Consider the following 14,942-nt stretch of genomic DNA (forward strand, 5'->3'; position numbering starts at 1 on the left):
TGGCGGGGGGCAGAGCTTCAGCGGCGGCCCGCAACACAGTCCGGCCTCTCAACACTCTGAAAAGAGCGCTGGGCGGGACAGAAACTGCAGAGCGGCCCTGAGACCTTCAACCAGCTGCCAGTGAGTGGCAGCTGTGCGGCCCCATACCGCACAGGGGAAGACCAGCCCGGGGGGACAGATGCCACCCTGCCCCCCGGCCCAGCCCGCCCCTGTCTAACAATCAGCATATCCTTGGGAGGATCCCAGATCCCTGAGCAAGGCCAGCTTTGAAGAGTAGAGAAGAGTAGGAGATTGACGGGGGAGAGAACATAGACCAGTTACTATATGGGGCAATGTGAGGCCTAACTATTATATGGGGGAGTGTGATGGCCAAAATTACTATATGGGGCAGTCTGAGGGCCCTAACTACTATATGAGGAAAAAGTGGAGGCCCTAACTACTGTATGGGAACACACAGACGGCCTATACTATAGAGGGGCAGTGTAAAGGGCCTAGCTACTATATGACAGTGTGGGGGAGGGGGGGGGACAACAGAGGGGGAAGGAGGTATATAGAATGGGGGGAGAACTACAAAAGGGGGAGGGAGGTATACATCATGGGGACTTTATGCACAGGGGGATGTATAAAGTATGGGGAAATAACTACAGAGGGAGGCATACAGTATGGGATATATTCAGTATAGGGAAAGAACTACATGGGGGGAGGTACTAACTACAGGGGGGCTTACAGCATAGGAGCCTAACAACAGTGAGACATACAGTATGGCCGCTAACTTCCATATAGAGTGAGGCATACAGTGTTTCTTAGAAAATAAGACCTGCCCCAAAAATAAGCCCTAGCCCTTTTTTCATAGAAAAAGATAATATAAGACACTTGAATTGTTTATTTTTTTTGAAAGACAAGGTATATATGGGAAGTGTGCAGCCTGTCTACTATATGGGGGCACAAAGATAATATAGATGGGTAGTATTATAGAGGTGATGTGGTGCTAGAGCAAGTAGCGCAAAAGGTTTGACTCTTTATGATGGTCTGAGCTGAATGGAGAAAAAGAGCATAATTCAACGACTCATCAGAGAAGAGATCACCCAAGATTCACTGGATGTAACTGCATTGTAATCGCATATGAGTCTACTGAACTTGTCTAGCACTGATATCTAACTCTATATGGCCACTGTATTATGAAATATTGATCTGCATACAGTGGATTTTATTCAATAACAGTATAGTGGTATTATCCAGTCACTATGTGGGGTAATTATAGTGGTCATAGTGTGGCAGTATTATGTGTTCCTTTTATAGCAATATCATTGGTAATGGTTTGAGTATACTCGGTTTGTGGAAAAGAGCAAATGTACAGTAAGTTCAGGTTACAGTCATAGGCTGTATCCATGTTTTCCAGGCAGCCCTAGGGCTGCATCCATCTTCTCCTGCCACCAGGAGTCAAATTCCAATGTTCGCGAACCTGAACATACTGTAATTTGCTTATCTCAATTGGTTTGATAAGTTACAGTATAATGGTATTTGCTCCCTATGGTGTTATTTGCTAGCTGTATGACTATTGTATTTAGGTATGTGCCTCAATGCATACAGGTCTTTTTCAGAAGTTGCCTAACCTCACCACACTCTGTCATGTATGTTTCATATTTCCACTACTTTGTTTGTTAACATTGCAGGACCTACATAAACCACATTCTTGTGCAGGTTCTCACCACTATAACGATGGGGATAAGACCAACCTTGAATGGACCCCTTCTTTCCAGTGGCCCCATAGAAGCTGTGTGGTCTGCCTCTATTGTATGTACACTGTTCTGCAGAACCTTTGTTGTCAGCCTCTTTTTTATTACACTAGAAAGATCCCTGTGTAACAAAACTATATTATTGATTTTAGCCACAACAGAAAATGCTGTATACAGAGGTATTGCACAGTTCAGCAATACAGTTAGTATGGATTACCTCAGGTCCCCCTGGTGGTAAGTACTGGAGATCATTTTCTTTAATTGATTTTGTTTTGTTTGCTTTTTTTTTTTTTCTTCAAATATTTAATTTTTTCAGAGATAAAGTTTGTACACACAGGGATCTCACTGAACATTCATTAAAACAAAGGACAAGAAAAAAGGGGGGTGCTATCACCCATGATACCTTTTGTAGAAAAACAAGCTTCAAGTCCAGTCAGGGATCTGTATCTGGGCTGATGTCAGCAGGGAGGCATTAAAAATCCTCCTCCCTACCCCTGACTTGTCCCTCCAAAGGTATGGGTGGTACCATCAGATCACATAGAACACAATAGCAATCAGTCACCACTAACAGTGTCTACAGAAACATTCACATCCAAGTGACTGTGCCCAAATTGACTAGCAAAGGGCAGTTGCAAAGAGCCCAATTTGTCAGTCAGATCGTTCTGGCAGTACCAGTCTGTACATCTGAAGGGATAGACTATGTCCTGTATCTCCTGCAGTGGGTAGTGTGTTTTTATAAATGACTTCTATTGGGTAAAGAATTGATTGTGTTTTAAGGAATTGTGTGCATTATCTGCAACATAAAATTAGCAACTTCAAACCTGCACCAATCCTGTACATGAGATGGAGCCTAGAGGGGTTTTCCCATCATAAGTTTTCCTCTATCTACAGCATGCATGCTGCTGCTCCATTCATTCTCTATGGGAGCCACAAAAAGAGCTGAACACTGTTTAACAACCAGATCCGTTTTAATGAAAGTCAATGGAAAACAGATCCAAAGGGATGCACACAATTGCATCTACTTTGCATCCGTTAAATGGACTGCAAAAACGCAGTGTGAACCTAGCCTAAGAAATAACGTTACAACAAGATGAGAAAACCCCTTTATATTGGTCATACATTTTTATTAACTGTTAATTGGTTAAAGGCATATGGACAAATTAAAGCCAACTTACTAGGGGGAACTTTAAGGAGAACTCCGGGCTGGGGTGATTATTGGCAGAGTGCTGGGGAGGATGAAAGAAGTAACATGCTCCCACCTCCCCTGCTCCAGTGCTGGTGCCAGTATCCCATAGCTCCGGTCCTGGTCACTTCTCGGTCTGAGTAGGGACCAGGGGTCAGCAGCCGAGGCCAGAATTCTCCTTTAATAATACAATGTAATTTATAGACAGTGCAATTGTAAAAAAAAACTATGAATTCACCAGATTTATCAGGTAGTAGTCTGTGCACTGTCTAGTTTAAGTTTGCACTGTCTAGTCTATGTTTGGATCAACTATAAATTTGCAAACCTTACAATGCGATCAGAATAAATTTTGGACTTAATTGTTGCATTCAGGTTACACACGTGTCTAAAAAGCATCTAAAACACATAATAAATGTGGTGCAAATCATGTAAGATAGATTTTCTGAAGAGCAATAAGAGTTGGAATATTAAGCTGGTATATTTTAATAACAATGCCCTTTGGACAAGACAACTAAACCAATTAGGACTGGTTGCTATAACATCAAATTTTGTCTCCTGGTGTAAATCAGAGAGACACGTAATCATCTGAGGAAATTAAGTTTTGCTGACAGAGATGAATCATTCTAGTCAATAATATAATGTATTCTCTTGTGTTAAGGGTAAGTAATATCATATTACATCTATCACCCAGTATAAAGTACTAAAGGTGCTGTGTACACACAGTGTTTACATAATGCCATAAAGATATCACTCTAATTAAATTGATTTCCTTCGCTAAACAATGGGAATTTATGTTGATATTTGAGAATTAACCCTTTAAGTGGCTTATTAAAGGGAATATGTTATCAGTTTCACTCTGCGTGTTGGCAACACAGTAGGGAAAGGCGGCCATCTCATTGTAATAGGCTCAGGAAGTGGCGCTCGCTTACCTCGCGGGTTGGCTCATCTAATATGGCCCCTCTGCTAAAAACTACACTGCAGAGGGTTTTTTTTAAACATATTTTATTGATGGCTGAAATGCATAATATATATTTTACAGACAATAAAGAAGTATACAAAAAATGTCTGTCGCTGTCGATAGGTAAAACGCTCTTCTGACAATATACGCTGGTACAAGCCATTTTACAAATTGTATACATATCCAGGAATAAACACAACAGTTCGCACAACCACAACACAACCATATAAACCAGAGTATCCATCTACCATGAACATGTCACTGTAGTATACAGAATTGTGAAAAACTTCACTAGATATGAGAAAAGGTTAGGATGAAGGCTGCCGGACAGCTGATGTGTGATTATGTGAGATAAGGATGCGTTCACACATACAGGATCCGCAGCAGATTTGATATAAATGTAACTAAATAAGTAAACACAGCATCAAATCTACGCCATTAAATCTGCTGCGGATCTTGTACGTGTGAACCCTAAGCTATCCCATAAGGTCCGCCATGCAGTACCATGTGGTATACTGCAGCTCTTTTGTAGTGCTATCAATTTTAATTATTGAGCTACCTCTGTAGTCCAAAGCAATACATTTGGGGTAAGAAATATGTCTCATGAAGTCCGCTTGTATTTTCAGCTGTTCCCAGCTTGATTTTTAAAAGTGGCGCATGCTGCTATTAATTTTCTGTAAACCTTTCCCTGCACCAAAATATCTATTTCAAACTGTTTTAAAGTGATTATTTTTGTACAAAAAAAAACACCACTTTTGTGTCAATCACTGTTTTTTTTTTAAAAATTGTTAGGTATTCGGGTTTTCTGGGAAAATAATTTTTTGGGGTGCAAATTCTGCCAGAAAAACAAACATATGTGCAATGCACTTCCAAATAAATGCAAAACCTGGAAAAACATAGCAGGAAAAGTTTAATGTATTGTCTCCATTAGGTTGTGCACAATTGTGTGGTCTGTCACTCAAAAAGTTGCAGTGTAGCACCTCTGTGTTCCCACTGGGACAGTTGTGTTTCTTTGTTTACATAATTAGAGCCTAATTGCTTATATGGACTGTCTGGGCTTTGCCATGTGATTACCAGGCTTCAATAGGAGTGTAATGGTGCGTTTACACATAACGATTATCGTGCGAATTTGCGCGGAAACCATCGAATTCGAACGATAATCGTACGTGTAAAGCCAGCGAGCGATCAAACGACGAACGAGAAATCGTTCATTTTGATCTTTCAACATGTTATCAAATCGTCGTTCGTAAAAAATTCGCCGATCGTTCCGTGTAAACAGTCGTCGTGCAATAGTCCGGCCGCCCGCAGCCCGGCCCCCCGCTCATCCGCAGCCCCCTGTGCCGGCTCGATCGCCACCCCCGGCCCCCCCGATCACCACCCCCGCTGCCACTCCGTTCCCCCCCACCGCTCGGATCGCACCCCCCCCCCTTCGCCGCCGCCGCTCCCATCGCATCCGTCGCCCCGGCCGCGAGCATACGTTACCTGCCCCACGTAGCAGGTCTTCCAAATCCCCGACTCCCCTCTTCAGTGCATTGATTGGCTGAAGAGGGGAGCCGGGAATTTCAAACGGCTCCTCTTCAGCCAATCAGTGCTGCCTTGCATTGATTGGCTAAAGAGGGGAGCCGGGAATTTCAAACGGCTCCTCTTCAGCCATTCAGTGCTGCCTTGCATTGATTGGCCATTCATTGATCAGAGCGGTGGCAGCGGGGGTGGCGATTGGGGCGGCAGGGGCGGCAGGGGTGGCGATCGGGGCGGCGATCATAAACGATCTGATTAAGTCTGGTAAGGCCTATTTCATGAAATTGATGACAGGTTTTCTTGCAGCTGTATTCTTACATTGTGGTCAACACATGCATCTGAAACCACACTCTCATGCAGTCACCAATAGCCAGGGGATTAATCATGACAACATTGCACCAATATTGGTGAACACATGGGTGGCATGGTTTTACAGGAAAAATCCAAAAAAAATTTATGCAAAATTATGTGTATGAGTATATATGTTTTTATGATTTTCTTAAGAGAAAAATAACTGCATAAACAAAAAATCTTAAAATTGTAGATATTTTAGCTATCATATGGATGCTGCATTTGTTTCAGAGAAAAAATGCTGCATGTCTCTGCTGTTTATTCCAGTGTGTGGTTGAATTTGCTATTAAAATTACAGACCCTGTTGCAGGCAAGTTACTGCAAAAGCACTATAGTAGTATAATGGTAGTAGGTGGATCATGTCAATTTTACAAAAATGTTCGTATTTTATATAATATATTATAATATGGATGATGTGCTGTGATAGTAATACATTTGATAAGCTATGTTAGTTATAATTGGTGATCTCGGTATTGATGTAATTCTGTTTTTCTTGTTTACTGTACTCTGGCACCTCTAAAGTTAACTTACTTCCTCTCCTGGGTCCTAGGTACCAACAAGGGTCCCAAGGTTATTGTCGCTTTGAGCTGTTTCCTTGGTATCCTCTACTGCTACAACTACATTGCTTAAGTATGAGCTACGGTAACTATGTTAGCTTTCAGCATCAGCATTCCTCTGGTTATTTTCTTAGATCTAAAAATCTAAAAGGGTTATCCCAATTTATTACACAATAATGAAGTTATATAAATATATATCAATTAAACTTTTAAAGGGGGTGACCCACAGGTAGCTCTCATTTTTACCTTTACAAAGTACTGTATTGTTCCCTAGTAGTACACTACGCAGATTTAGGGCACTTGCCTTGCATGTTGGCTAAGAGCTACCAAAACTTTGGCATCAGCTATGTTGCTCTCTCCAGTTGAAGTTGATGACATAAGGAATGGATGCCATCTTGCAGAAAGAAAACTTCTCAGGTCAGCAGGAGCAGTTGTATCAGTGCCCTGCACTAATGTGACAGCGACCATTACAATGCTCAGAATGCTTGGTGTTCTGCATCCTATGAATGAGCTTCTGCAACCCCCTTCACATGCAAGAGAAAAATTTCCAGTGGGTTTTTACTGCCGCTGCAGAACAGAGTGACCTTTCCCTTTTTAACGGTGGAAACACTGAGGATTATCCCCACTGAGTGACAATGGAGCTTATGCTCATGGGACTCTCTTGTGGATCTGCTGCACATACAACCCTGCACATCCACAGCAGAAAGCCAAGGTTCAGTCTTGGATTTCTGCCATGGAAAAACATAGGGATTTTAATCTCTTGTGTGAACATGGCCAAACTGACAATATCTGCTAACCTTGTAGCCAGCCATAGAAAAATAAATAGGGGTTCGGCTAGGCTGTTTACAGAAATCCTATTAACATCTATAGGAGTTATGCAACCTGTATAAAACAGCCTGCTCAGCTGTTATGGCTTTTTGACCACCTCGGGCCAACACAAGCAGAGGGGGGGTTCCATCAGGTCTTGAGGTAGGTGTAGGTTCCAAAGTGTCCTTTAACTGTGAGTGTTCATGATGAACGCTCACAGTTAAATGCTTCTCATCGCAAGAAGCCATGGGCTTCCTGCCCTGCTAGTCTCTCTTGTGGCCAGAGGCAGCATTACACCTCCAGCCACAAGAGGCCCAATCCTCATAAACATAACCACCTGGCCTGACGCAGTCCCACCGGACCAGATGAGTAGGGGGGGGGCATATAAGATACATGGGACCCTGTGCAATTTTTTGCCATGGGTCCCCATGAATCCAAGCTGCACCCCTAGTTGTTACTACTGATAAATAGCTTAGGGCACCCTGATCACACACCATTTAACTGTTTCTTGATACGCCCCCTTCACCAGATATGTCAGTTTTTAATTTGTCTGACAATTCAGTTAACAGTCAAATGGACGTGAACTTAAAATGGGAGTGAATATCAGGTAATGGATGGGATTATACAGCCAGGGGGTTAGTATTAGACATACACACCCCTCAATGCAAAACATTCGCTCACCCTGACTGTATAATCGCACTCCTGAACCTCATAGTCAGTCCCATTATTACAATTATTATTATTACAAGGCCCTATTACACAAATACGACCAATAATCTCTTGGTGTAATAGCTCCTGTTAAAGGGCAACAATCAACCAACATGCACAATGTCGGCTGATTCTTGTCTCCCAACATTGAAAGATTTCCTATCAATAATGACGGTCTGCTGGCCGTCGCCATGAGTAATAGGAGCTGCAGCAGCAGACCGCTGCTATCCCCAATGCCCCTCTTGCAGCAACCAGCTTTTATCCCTTCCTGTCGGTGCATGAAATAGCGGAGAACGAGAGGAGCAAGCGAGCGCTGAGTGACAGGTCATTGCTCGCTCTTCCAGATCGGCCCGTCTAATAGGACCTCTTAACTGCAAGCACGCCTGATGACTGCTTGCAGTTATGACTACACTTGACGGCTTTGTAGTCAGGCGGGGAGGGGATGGGGCACAATCAAAAGTTTGCTATGGGGCCCAACCATTTCTAGTTAAGCCACTGGACCTAGGTGTTATCTGAACTGGCTATATGTAAGATCATTCAGCAATTATGTGGGCAAATTGTATTTTCTGGACTTCCTGGTAGAGCCCTCACACTGAGGAGCACTCCAGTCTGCAGTGCCTGATAACAGAGAACAATAGACAGCTTAATCTCCACATACATGAGACCAGGTTCAGCCCCTCTAACCAAAATCAAGACGTTCCCTGTAATTAAGAGGTTAAATCGTCTCCTCGGTAACCGGCCCCACCAATCAGCACACGACGGCTATTCCACAGCGCAACATTGTAAACAAGGGGGCGGGACGAACACGAACCAATCGCTGGCGTCTCTGTAGATGTCGGGCGAGCCGTCGACCAATCAGGTGTTAGTCACGTGCTGAGACTGGGAAGCGGAAGCCGAGGAGAGACGTTCTGGAGAGATGTAAACAGTGTGTGTAGGTATCATCTTATATAAGGTTATTATCGCGGTGCGGACCGTGTGTGTGCCGGCGGGAATACCGAGGTAACGGCTCATCTCCGAGCTGCGGACGGTGTGTGTCTCACCTCCCTCTCGCGATGCTTGCGCAATGTCACCGCGTAGAGCTGGCCCATAGGAGTCTATGCTATCATGTCTGCATGGCTGTGCTGCTGGTCCTATTGGATCTGTATAATAAGGCTGCACTAGTGGAGAGTGAGAAGCTGCCCCAGGTGGAGTGTTATGTCAGAGTGGAGAAGAGATCCAATAAAGATGGAGTGCTGCAGGCTGCTGACAGATCTGGCACTACAGAGAGAAGCATAACAGCTGCTAGAAAACTACAACTCCCATCATCCCCTGACAGCTTGGTGGCTTTTGAGGTGTTGCAAAGCTATAACCCCCCTCTTAGGCCACGTTCACAAAACGACTGTGCGAACAACTTAAAATAACGTCCGCTGCTCACTAAATAACGGCCGCAAATTACTGACATGATCGCACAGGGTATACAATGTGTATACGCTGCGGCTGTTGCTCTGTAGAAAATAATGTAAGGCCGCAGTTTCAGTAAACAGTGGCCGTTGTTGCAATTAGCAACAACGGCTGTTAGTTATTGGAAAGATACATAGATTGAACGTGGCCTGGGCTTGGGTTATTTTCAGTGTACGGCCGGGGAGGGGGTGGATATAGAAGTCGCCGGTCAGCCATTTAGCAGTCGAAGAGGAGTCCCGCCTCGGCCGCTAAATGGCTGAGCTGCCTTGAGACGTCTTGTTGCTGCAGCTCAGACCAGGAAGCAGCAGCCGGACGGGAGAACGGGGCAGCGCGATCCAGGACCCGGCACTGGAAGTGACCAGCGGCTTCTATATCCACCCCCTCCCCGGCTGTACACTGAAAAGCCCGGAGTACCCCTTTAAAGGGATTTTCTAGTGAAATACTATTGACGACCTGTCTAGTTGATAGTTGATCATGGGGTATCAGCAGATGGCGCCACTGGTGATCAGTTGATCGGTGCCTGCTCTGACACAAAGCACAAAGAAGTAGTAGGCTTTGTATTCCATGTAGTGGAGCTATTCACTTTAATAGGAAATACGGTAGGAGGTAAGACTACTATTACATGGAGCACAGAGCCATTTGCTTCATACCCCATTGCTCTGTGCAGTGCAAGAACCAAATTTCTGGTGTCTGCAGCCGGCCTACTAATATTTATGGCTTTTTCTGTGGATAGGCCACCAAGAGGTATCTGAAAACCCCCTTTAAGTAGGTAGCTTTAATAAGCTTTGGTTTTCTGCTGCAGTTATATGCTGAATGCATTATTCCTTTAACATATTTACTAATATCAGCTTCACTTGATCCAGTTATTAGTTGCTCATTATTAGATCTAGTAATGATGGTTTTATACGGAACGATTTATCGTTCGAATTTGCACGATAACGGTAGAATTCGAACGATAATCGTACGTGTAAACGCAGCGAACGATCAAGCGACGAGCGAGAAATCGTTCATTTTGATCTTTCAACAACTTCTCAAATCGTCGTTGATCGTTCGCAAAAAACAGTCTTTCAACGATTTCACCTATGTGTGAGATAGGCTTAAAGAAGCAGTTCACTTTTATTTTTTTCTCCCCCCCGCGTAGCCCCTGTCAAGTATACTTACAGAAGATGATCGGTGTCCCGTTCCCGTCGGTCAGTTCCGTCCCGCGGTGCCGTTCACATCGGGCGCGCGCTCACTTCCGCCGGCGCTGTGACTCCTCTTCTCTCCCTTGTCATTTGAACGCCGGAAGTCACGCGCTTCCATAGAGAATGCATGGAAGCGAGTGACTTCCGGCGTATAATCACTGGTCAGGGAAGAGGACTCGCAGCAGCCGGCGGAAGTGAGCGCGCGCCCGATGTGAACGGCACCGCGGGACGGAACTGACCGACGGGAACGGGACACCGATCATCTTCTGTAAGTATACATGACAGCGGCTACCCGGGGGGGGCGAAAAAATAAAAAGTGAACTGCTTCTTTAAGCGATCGCAAAACAATTTTTCCGTACGATGTATCGTTCCGTGTAATCGCTGATCATTATGAAAAAAACATAGTTCATTCTAAATCGTTGATCGGGCGAATTATCGCTCCGTGTAAAAGTACCATAAGTCTGTTGTAAATCTGATATTTCTGCGTGCAGTTAGAGGGAACCTGTCAGGAGTTTCATGCTGCCAGAGTCATGAACATGAAAGAAGCTCAGGATCTGCAGGGTGTCATGGGAAATAAAGCAATAGCAGAAAGTCCAGCTGGTTATCAGGATGTATAGACGGAGGGCGTTGAACCTCTCTACAAATAACTATTAGGAGAAGAATGTCACAGACTGAACAAATGACCTCTTATGGAAATCTCATCATTATGATCTATTATTAAGCTGGGAGCTCCAAAACAACGTAACCCCTTTAAGGACGGGGCCAATTTCCATTTTTGCGTTTTCGATTTTTCCTCCTTGTGCTTATAAGGCCATAGCACTTGCATTTTTTTCACCTAGAGACCCACATGAGCCCTTATTTTTTGTGCCACTAATTGTACTTTGCAATGGCAGGCTGAATTTGCATAAAGTACACTGCAAAACCAGAAAAATTAAATGTGTGGTGAAATTGAAAAAAAAAAAAAAAAGCATTTATTTTTTTATTTTTTTTTATTTGGGAAGGTTTTGTGTTTGCGTTGTTTACCCTAGGGTAAAACTGACTTGTTATACATGTTCCTCAAGTTGTTACCATTACAACGATATGTCACTTGTATAACTTTTATTTTATTTGATTGCTTTTAGAAAATTAAAACCTTTTAAAAATAAATGTTCTTTAAAATCGCTCTATTCCTATTTTTATAGCCCTGTTATCCTTTGGTCTATGGGGCTGTCTGAGGTGTCATTTTTTGCGCCATGATCTGTAATTTCTATCGGTACCTTGGTTGTGCATATGCGGCTTTTTGATCACTTTTTATTACAATTTTTCTGGATTTGATGCTACCAAAAATGCCCAATTTTGCATTTGTAAATTTTTGGCGCTTACTCCGTTTATCATGAGAGATCAGGAATGACATAAATTAATAGTTCGGGTGATTGCGCACACGGCGATACCAAACATGTTTATTTATTTATTTTTATTTATATAATGGAAAAAGGGGGGGGGGAATTCAAATTTTTATTAGGTAGGGGAGGGGATTTTTTTTTTATTAATAAAAAAAAACTTTTTTTTTTTTTTTTTTTTTTTTTTTTTACACACATACTAGAAGTCCCCCCACTAGACACCAGGGATGGGGAAAATGCAACTTTAACAGCTGCATTTAAAAGGCTAATTAGCAGGCACGGCGATCGGACCGTGACCGCTAATTGCCGCTGTCTTGGGCTGCTGATAGCAACCAGGATAACGGCGGTTCAGAGCAGGGGTTAAAGGGGTAGTTTAGCAAAAAAATATTTTAGATCAACTGGTGCCAGAGATTTGTAATTTACTTCTATTAAAAATATCAAGTCTTCCAGTACTTATCAGCTGCTGTATGTCCTGCAGGAAGTGATGTATTTTTTCCAGTCTGACACTGCTTTCTGCTGTCACCTCTGTCCATGTCAGGAACTGTCCAGACCAGTAGCAAATCTTAATAGAAAACCTCTCCTGCTCTCCAGACTGAAAAAATACACCACTTCCTGCAAAACATACAGCAGCTGATAAATACTGGAAGACTTGGGATTTCTTTTAATAAAAGTAAATTACAATTCTCTTTCACGTTCTGGCACCAGTTGATTTGAAAGAAAGTTTTTTGCTGAACTACCCCTTTTTTTTAATAAATTATTTATTTTTGGATTATAACACAGGATTAAGTCCCACATAGCCTCAAAGTAGGAGAGCAAAAGGTGAACATATTGGCATGAGACTACTCAATGCAATTAGTAAGCATTCAAAGCTCCCCAAGGAATAGGGAAAAGTAGAGAGAAACTCACTAGAGTGGCCAACAGGGCTCCACAACCAACTGTAGAGTTAAACATTTTCAACCATCACAAAAAGAAAACACAACACAAAACGTGGGATAGACACAGACAACAGACACACAAGGAATAGAGTAAGTACAGCCTGTCTAGGATGAACAGGCTCCCACACCTTCAGAAACTTATCCACCCTATTCTCATGAATCGCTGTAGTATGTTCCAGTCTCCTGATATCCTGAATGCGAGTTGCACAGCCGATGGGATAAGATGCTGTCGCCAGTACTTGGCCAGGAGCAGTCAGGATATACAGGAACAATCGAGCAGAGTGGAACTGCCCCTTTAACTTCTGCTGAACTGACACAGCTGTTTTAAACAGTTTCAGAACTCCTGGCATCATAATAAATTATGATGCCGAAAGTTCCATAAGAGGTCAAGAGTTCAGTCTGTGACACACAGTCATCTTACAGACTATATATAACAGATGTGTGCATGCAGCCTTAGGGCCATATTACACGGCCCGATATTTAGGAGCAATTGAGCGTCGACCTGTCATGCACAGACATCAAGCGTGCACGGGGGGTGGGGCTCTACCGGGACGATCATCATGGATTGCCCATAGAAGCGAGTGGCGGTCTGCTGCCACCACTCCTATTACACAGGGCACCGGCTCATTGTGGTTGTTTTTTTAAAGCATGTTTTAAGTAAACAATCAGCCAACATCGTACATGACGGCTGATCGTTGCCTTATGGCATGACCTATTACACTAAACGATTATCGGCCAGAATGGTCGGTAATCAGCCAAGTATGGACAATGGTTGTTTTGTTTAATAGTACCCTAAGTCATAGCATAGTAGAAACTGGGGTTTGAGTCACTAGGTGGTCCCCAGTTATCCCTGTTCTGCAGAGCCTGAATGACAGGTCTCTACTAAGGGGGCATTCACACGATCTCCGCAATCTGTCTAGCACAGAAGGTCATCCCGCTGCGAGTATGTAAAAGTCAGCCCCCTAATCGCCCTGCAGCCCGGTACCCGAGAGTTCCCGGCTTGCTTCAGGGGCTTCCGACATCTACCGCTGCTCAGCCAATCAGTTTGCTGCCCTGCCACTGCAGATCCCTTATGTGTTAACCCAAACTTAAACAGTCTCGGAGCTCCTAACATCAAAATGAATCATAATGTGGGAAGCTCCGAGGTCCACTCCGCAGGACACCGTCCATACCATAGACAGTTTGTGGAGAACATGTGAGCGCACCCTTAGACTGACTAACTTTAGTCCAGCTATTAACTGTTTTAAGCATGTGAAACTTGTTGCAACTTAGGGGCTTTCAAACATCCACAGAAATCTGTCTGTGCACGGATGGTGTTCTGCGTACCGGACCTTCCAGCGTCACGATTAATTATGATGTCGGGAGCTCTAAAACTGTTTAAAATTTTGTGCAAATGTACCGACACAGCCACAACACAGTACATTAGCACAAAGTTTAAAACTGTAAAAATGATTTAGAAATATATGCCAATAATTGATAATCCTCATCTTTTTGTGTGTGCCAAAGGCTTTCTTACATTAAGGCTTATATGGTGTACAGGGGAATGGAGAATGGGAACACGCAGTAGCAGCAGCGCAGGTGGAGGAGGAGCTTCAGGGGATTCTCCAAGAGGGTCCCGCAACAACTCAGGATCTGGTGGTCTGCAGGATGATGATGACGAGGAGAACGTTGACCTGGCGCAGGTATTGGCGTATCTTCTGCGCAGGTAACAACACCCCACACTCCATTGTACATGTCACATGCATATCAGTCCATGAGTGTTAGTTCCTCACCTCTGCCCAGATCTATATACTCCTTAGGTCCAGAACTCTTTATCCCGAGCTGCAGTGGGTGACTAAGTGAATCATGGATTTTGAGTACGACTTCAACTCATTTTGGCTTGCTGTGGCGATGCCTTGGATCGACTCTTTTGAGGCCATGCAGCACATTTTTGGGGTGTCCTGTATTATATCTGCACAGCTTTTACACCCGAATAAAAAATAACCAAGTGGAGTAGAAGAAAAACAAGCATAATATCACCAAAATAAGCTATTGGTATATAATGACGAGATTATAAGCATATTTTGCATTGTGGACTATAATATACACTAAAGGCGAGAGATGAGCATACCTCAAATTAAGTCCGGGTTTGGCAACTTCTCCGAACCTGAACACTCAGAATTAAACTCCCAGTATCTGGAAAATTT

This window comes from Dendropsophus ebraccatus, chromosome 3, assembly GCF_027789765.1.
Source record: "Dendropsophus ebraccatus isolate aDenEbr1 chromosome 3, aDenEbr1.pat, whole genome shotgun sequence".
Lineage (NCBI taxonomy): Eukaryota > Metazoa > Chordata > Amphibia > Anura > Hylidae > Dendropsophus > Dendropsophus ebraccatus.